A 6,670-nucleotide genomic window follows, 5' to 3' on the forward strand; every position below is an offset into this window, starting at 1 on the left:
TTGGTATGCCTTCAGTAGCCTTCTTCTCACTGTGCTTCTTTTCCTCTTATGTCGGTGCATGTGCCTGTTGATCCTGACCCACTTCTTCAACTGGCTGCTTCTCGCTTGGTCCCTCATAATTCTTCCCACTTCTTAACGTGATTGCCTTGCAATTCTCTTTCGGATTGACTTCAGTGGTGCTAGGCAAGTTACCTTGGGCACGATTAGCCATGAGACTAGCCAATTGTCCCATTTGGGTCTTTAGATTTCTAATAGAAGATCGAGTTTCAGCCATGAATTGATTCAACACATCTGACTGAGCATTAGAATTTCCACCAAAATTTTGTTGTTGTTGATGATGAGTGGGCGGTTGAGGTTGTTGCTGCGGCCTAAATCTCGGCTTAAAGAACCCTTGTGGTTGTTGTTGGTTTAAAGATTGGCCTTGCTGATCATTCTTCCAAGAAAAATTGGGATGATTCCTCCACCCTTGATTGAAGGAATTGGAGTAAGGGTTATTGTTGCTCTGTCGAGGAAAATTCCCAATAGCCTGAGCTTGCTCCATAGGCATGTTGTTTACATCAGCATACTGACACTGTTCATAGGCATGAGGGCCCCCACATACTTCACACAGGGTATGGGCCTGTTGCACTGGAGCTGTAATTATATTGCCTTGCAATTGCTTAGTCAAGGCCTCAACTTGAGCAGTCAACTTCGAAATTGCATCCACTTCATACATACCGGCCACTTTCCTTGAAGAGCTTCTTTCACTTGGCCACTGCTGATTATTCATGGCCATTTCCTCCAACAAGTCATATGCCTCATTGGCGCTCTTTCTCATAAACGCACCACCAGCTGCTACATCAATGAGTGTGCGAGTAGTGCAACACAACCCATTATAAAAATTATGGACAAGCATCCATTTCTCTATTCCGTGATGCGGGCACTTTCTTATCAAATCTTTGAATCTCTCCCAAGCTTCATAAAGAGACTTATTATCCAATTGAGAAAAATTATTGATCTCTCCTCTCAACTTACTGCTTTAGCTGGAGGGAAGAACTTGGAGAGGAACTTCAGTGCTAGATCATTCCATGTATTGATTGAGTTATGTGGCAAAGATACCAACCAACTCTTAGCTCGCTCCCTCAGAGAAAATGGGAACAATCTAAGTCTGATAGCATCATCACTAACTCCATTCATCTTAAATGTTTGACAGAGCTCCATGAAGTTAGAGAGATGCATGTTTGGGTCTTCAGTGGGTAGTCCCCCAAACTGGACTGTGGATTGAACCATCTGAAGTATGGCTGGCTTTATCTCAAAATTGTTTGCATCTACGGCGGGTGGTCTTATACAAGACTGGACCCCCGTCATTGTTGGCAACACATAGTCCCTTAGGCTTCGGTCAGGTGGATTCTGATCATTAGCCTGATCTTCTACAACACCCCCATTATTACCATTGTTGGCCATAACTTCCTCTTGCTCAATCCTTTGTATAACTCTTTCCAACCTTTTGTTTCTTCTGTTTTGCCGACAAGTCTTCTCTATCTCAGGATCAACAGGCACTCTTGCAGCTGGTCCTTGACGTCGCATAAACCAATGGTGCCTGAGATGAGATAAGAAGAATTTGACACAAACAAGTTAGCAAAAAGTGAAAAGAAAACCAAATTAGAATTTAATCCAATTAACGTAATATCAACTAAACAATTCCCCAGCAACGGTGCCAAAAACTTGTTGCGATATTTTTATTACACGCAAGTGCACGTATCATACAAGTAGTAACTCACGCAGGTGAGGTCGAACCCAAGGGAATTGCAGCTAAGTACTAACCAAATTGGATTTATATTTCTATTTGGCAACAATAAAATTTGGTTTTAAAATAATAATGCAGAAAACACAACAAGCAACACAACAAATAAAAAAGGGTTTAACAATGGATGTGAACTTAGGGATATGATTTCAATTGCTTTGATTACCCAATTGTTAATACTAGTCAACTATTCTTCTTCCTCCAATGAGATGACAGATTATAAAATCACCTAAACTCTTTTCAGATCATGAAGGTACTAAATTCCAGTTCTCATAGCCATGAGTCTATAACTTTCGGCCGCGTCCCTAGCTCGGGCAGCAGCGTTGGCGAACCTGCTCTGATAAGCTTTTAAGGGTTCCCCAGGTTATTGCTTTACATTCGCCAGGGTATCTGCTTTGACGCGAGCTGCTTGAGAGGCTTAGAATTCCCTCTTAAAGTCAGCAGAGAAATTCTTCCACGAGCTGATCCACTGTTTCTTACACTATTTGAACCATTGCCTAGCTAGCCTGATCAGAGTCGAAGGGAATATCAGGCATCTCAGCTCAGGCCCAATATTATGGGCCATCATCAGGGTGTTGAAAATCCCCAAGTGACCTGACAGATCTCCGTCTCCATCGAATTCGGGTATGCCGTTGTTGCGAAGTTGGGGGCAAAAAGCTCGAGATCATCCCCTGAGTCGTATTTGTCTTTTCCCTTCTCTAACAGGAGCCTCTTCATTAGTTCCTCCATTTGAGCTAGGCTTTCGAGGGTTTGGTCTTTGACCCCTGGGTTGTTCTGGGGTTGTTCAACAACTCTTGTCCCGTTGTTCGCATTAGGCAGGTTATTGTCCCTCCAAGCATGAGCTTGGTTTGGTGGGGCATTCCCGCTGTCGCGTATTTTGAAAGGACCATCTTCTCGGCGAGCACGGCTTTTGTTTCTGGACTGTTCTCCCATCTGCGAGTTGAGGCAATCTCGAAGGTCGGTCCTCGAGGCGACCCGAGGGCTTTGCGCCAAACTTAGATGATTTCGCAGGTCTCCACCAGATTTACCACTTCGGTGGCCTTCGGTCCAATAGCTCCCATTGGAAAAGCTCAGAGCCTGCTGCCGGGGGACAGGATCCAAGATAGTCCAGCGCTCTCACGGGCGATGAGCAGGAACGGCAGGAGGAGGATTCCTCCTGCTGTTCTCGTATGTAGGAATGTCTCGAGCAGGACGAGGAGGGGATGGATATCTTATCGGCGAAGGGGATGCCTAACTGAAGCGATCCTAGTCCCGTCTGGCCAAATCAAAATAGTTCGCGGTCGCTCTATCCCACTGCCTCCATCTTCCTGCACCCGGCGATCTAACTGCTGCACAAGAGGACTGGCTGGGGCAGGTTTTCTGCACGAGCTTTCCCTGGACCTCCTCCGCGAGTTGCCATGAGCTCTCCTGGATGCGCTCGACGGTGGAGCTGAACTTGGAGTTGAAGTACCGACTAACCGACTGACTTGCTGGTGGGCCCTGGGAAACTCATCAAACATAGTTTCCTGGTTATGGTGCGACAAAGGCGCAAAACTCGGGGTTGAGGTTCTAACTGACCGACTGACTTGCTGGTGGGCCCTGGGAAACTCATCAAACATAGTTTCCTGGTTATGGTGCGACAAAGGCGCAAAACTCGGGGTTGAGGTTCTAACTGACCGACTGGGCCTGGGCTGACTATCCCTGCGGGACTTGTGAGACCTTCTTTGTCTCTTTCCGACGTTAACGTCAGTTGTAAGAGGGGGTAGTCAGGCCTTCCTCGATTTGATTATTTACTTTGGCTAAATGACTCCTCAACTGCATATTTTCCATTTTTACCGTTGTCAGGTAACCTAGTTTCGGATTTGGAGGTAGGGGCGATGAACTCCCAGTGTCGTCATGGCCCATCGGCTGCTTTCCCGATCGCTGCTGGACCTCTGGGTCTGGCTCGTTGGATACGGCGGTATGGTGAGCCTCCTGGCCATCATGCTGATCTGCCTCATTACCATGCCTCGAATGAGTGACCACCATGATCAAGTTTTCGTGATAGCACCAATCTAAACCCTCTCAATGAAAGCACCAAACTGTTGATGTGGTTTTTCGCCAACAGTGAATTATATGAATAAACAGGATGGATTAGTGCAGAATGATAAACCGTATTAAGAAAATGATAATAATCGAGAATATGGAAACTAATTGCAAAGAAAGATGGTCACTCCCTTTTTATGTGGTTCAGAGGTTAAAATCCTCCTAGTCCATGAGTCAATATTATTGATCTATCCTTGTTATTTCTTATAGAGTATTTTCATTACAAGAAGAATCCAACCCTTTGCACTACCCAGGGTCTTGGTATTTATAGGAGAATGATCTCTGAGTAGGCATTGGGGTCATCCCGTGATCTCTTTATCCCTCATGTCATCTCTGTGACATTGATGATTAATGTCTAAACCTTACACTGAAGTGTGGTCTAATCAGTAGGTAAAAATTGATAATGGGCCGCATGGCCTAAATTAGTTGTGGGATGTCTGATCACGCATGTTTATATTGCGTATCCGGGAATTCAGGAATAAAACAGACACGTGATGTTTGTTATATGCACATTTATATTATGTGGTTGACTTTATAAAGATCTTGGGATATGTCAGGCCTCTGATGTACCACGAGCTTAATGCAGTGCTAGCTCGTGTTTTTTGATGCCATGTTGACAATGGTTCCAAGTGATAAACAGCTGAACGATCCGCCAGCTCGAGCTATTTGTTTAGGAGATCGTACCAAATTTCTCCGGATGATATGTGAACACATGGCACCTCGGTAATGGCTCTTTATTCGTTCGCTTCTTTCGAGCTGCCTCAACAAGGTACGTGCTGATACTCAGGGCATACACAACTTAATTTTAAATCTTTTAATATGTTCAAATATTAGAATTATGATATCAGATATTTAAGATATTTTCATTTAAATTCTTGATTTTTTTATTAAATCTTTATTTGAAAATATAAATATCTTTTTATTCTATAGTTTTTAATATTTAAATTATTTTAAATTTGAATATTGTTAGTTAGATATTTTTATAGATATTTGAATTTGATTAACTGTTTTGACATATTTTGGATTGTTATAACTATTAATATTTTTTTAATGATTAAAATATTAGCTATAGTTGTAACAACACAAGATATATTTTGAAAAACAGTTAAGATACTGTTGACTGTGTTTTTAGCCAACGACGTGAGAACGTCAAAAACGATAAACCTTCAACAGAATTTAAACGACACAGACAGTTTCATCAAGAAAAGTAAATAACACAGGAGATTTTATAGTGGTTCAGCCCCGATCAGTCGGTAATAGCCTAATCCACTTAGAGTTGTGATTATAGATCTGTACTCAAGATCAGATGGACTGAGCCAACTGAGTTTCTTCAGTACAGAATGCAAAAATACAAGAATTCTTTCAAATATCAGCACTTTCTCTCTCTAGAATCCTCAGACCCAAATTTCTCAAAAGTCTAGAAAGAAGAAGCAGAAGCCTCCTTCTAATCCCATAAGCCACATATTTATATGCTTAGGATCACATATCTGATATCCCCTAGAATAGGGATATTTTATTATATTTATTACATTTAAATTACAAAAGACATTCAAAATGTAACAAAACCCCCCCATTTGTGGGAAGAATGAGAGATTCTCGCGTATCTTGTTGAAGCCGTTTCTGGGAATCTTGACTTAGTCCTCCTCTAGCTAGTTGATCCATCTCACCTCCACTCTGGTTGATCATACACATGCTAGTCGGACATACACTTGCTGGTAGGACACGCAAGTGCTGGACATGCACTTCTCTCCTCTAACATGATACTCTCCTCTAGCATGCCATTTCTTTATTTGGAAAACCATGCACTGGTTGGACATATGCATAAAGACCAAATTCTTGGGCTCTCCTCGGACCACACCCTTGGGGTCTCCTCAGACCACACCCTTGGGATCTCCTAGGATGCATTCTCCTTAGCTCTCCTAGGATGCACTCTCCTTAGCTTTCCTTGGACCACACCCTTGGGATCTCCTAGGATGCACTCTCCTTAGCTCTCCTAGGACAAAGGTCCGACCTCACCTTGGCCTTTCATCAGACCAAGGTCCGACCAGGCACTTAGACTGCTCCTCGGATGTACTTGGCTTGGACGTGACACTCTCAAGCAGTCAAAACTCTTCATCAGTCTACCGGGTCACTTTCTCACAACTCTGAGGAGTTAATGTATTTATTGACTATTTAATGTGTCTTTTACGGACCATGGGTGAACTCCTTGTCACCTCCATTGCCGCGTCATCAATCTCCATTTTTGGGGATAACAGATACTGATTTTAAAATTTAAATTTTGAAAAATATCATTTTTTCAACTAATTAATAAAATATTTTTTTAATAAATGAGAATTAAATTAACTTTGGTTAATTGTTGATAAATCTTATTTAAATTAAATTAATATTTTTTTCAAATTAACCTAAACAAAGTTGATTGTTGATAAATGAAATTTAAATTAACTAGTGTTAATTGTTGATAAATTTCATTTAAATTGACTTATTTTTGTAAAAATTTAATTAATTCGATTTTTTTTTAATTGTAGATAATTAATTGTGGTATTTTTGCAAATGAAATAAATTGTGGTATTTTTGCATAAATTCATAGAATTGCTCAAATAGTAACATGATTTGGCCCATCTAATTATAACATGTCTGTTTGCACTATATGTGGCATTTTTGCAATTGGGCTTAGATGCATATAGTGGCCCATATGTTTGTTAGATATGTGGTATTTTGCCAAATATAATATTCATAAAATGACAGGTTTTATTTGGGCCCATTAGAAAATGTAAAGTTTAAATTCCTCTCTTGTGGGTGATTCCACTTGTGAATGCCCATTTG

General features: G+C 41.4%; 1 non-coding gene across 1 annotated transcript; it reads left to right on the top strand.

Moving 5' to 3' along the window:
- The first annotated feature begins 905 nt into the window (after nucleotides 1-905).
- Nucleotides 906-1,012, top strand: LOC133833613 (small nucleolar RNA R71). The gene has a single exon (XR_009892984.1). It is a non-coding gene; the product is annotated as a small nucleolar RNA R71 (small nucleolar RNA).
- The last annotated feature ends 5,658 nt before the right edge of the window (nucleotides 1,013-6,670 follow it).

The sequence above is a fragment of the Humulus lupulus genome, chromosome 4 (genome assembly GCF_963169125.1).
Source record: "Humulus lupulus chromosome 4, drHumLupu1.1, whole genome shotgun sequence".
Classification (NCBI taxonomy): domain Eukaryota; kingdom Viridiplantae; phylum Streptophyta; class Magnoliopsida; order Rosales; family Cannabaceae; genus Humulus; species Humulus lupulus.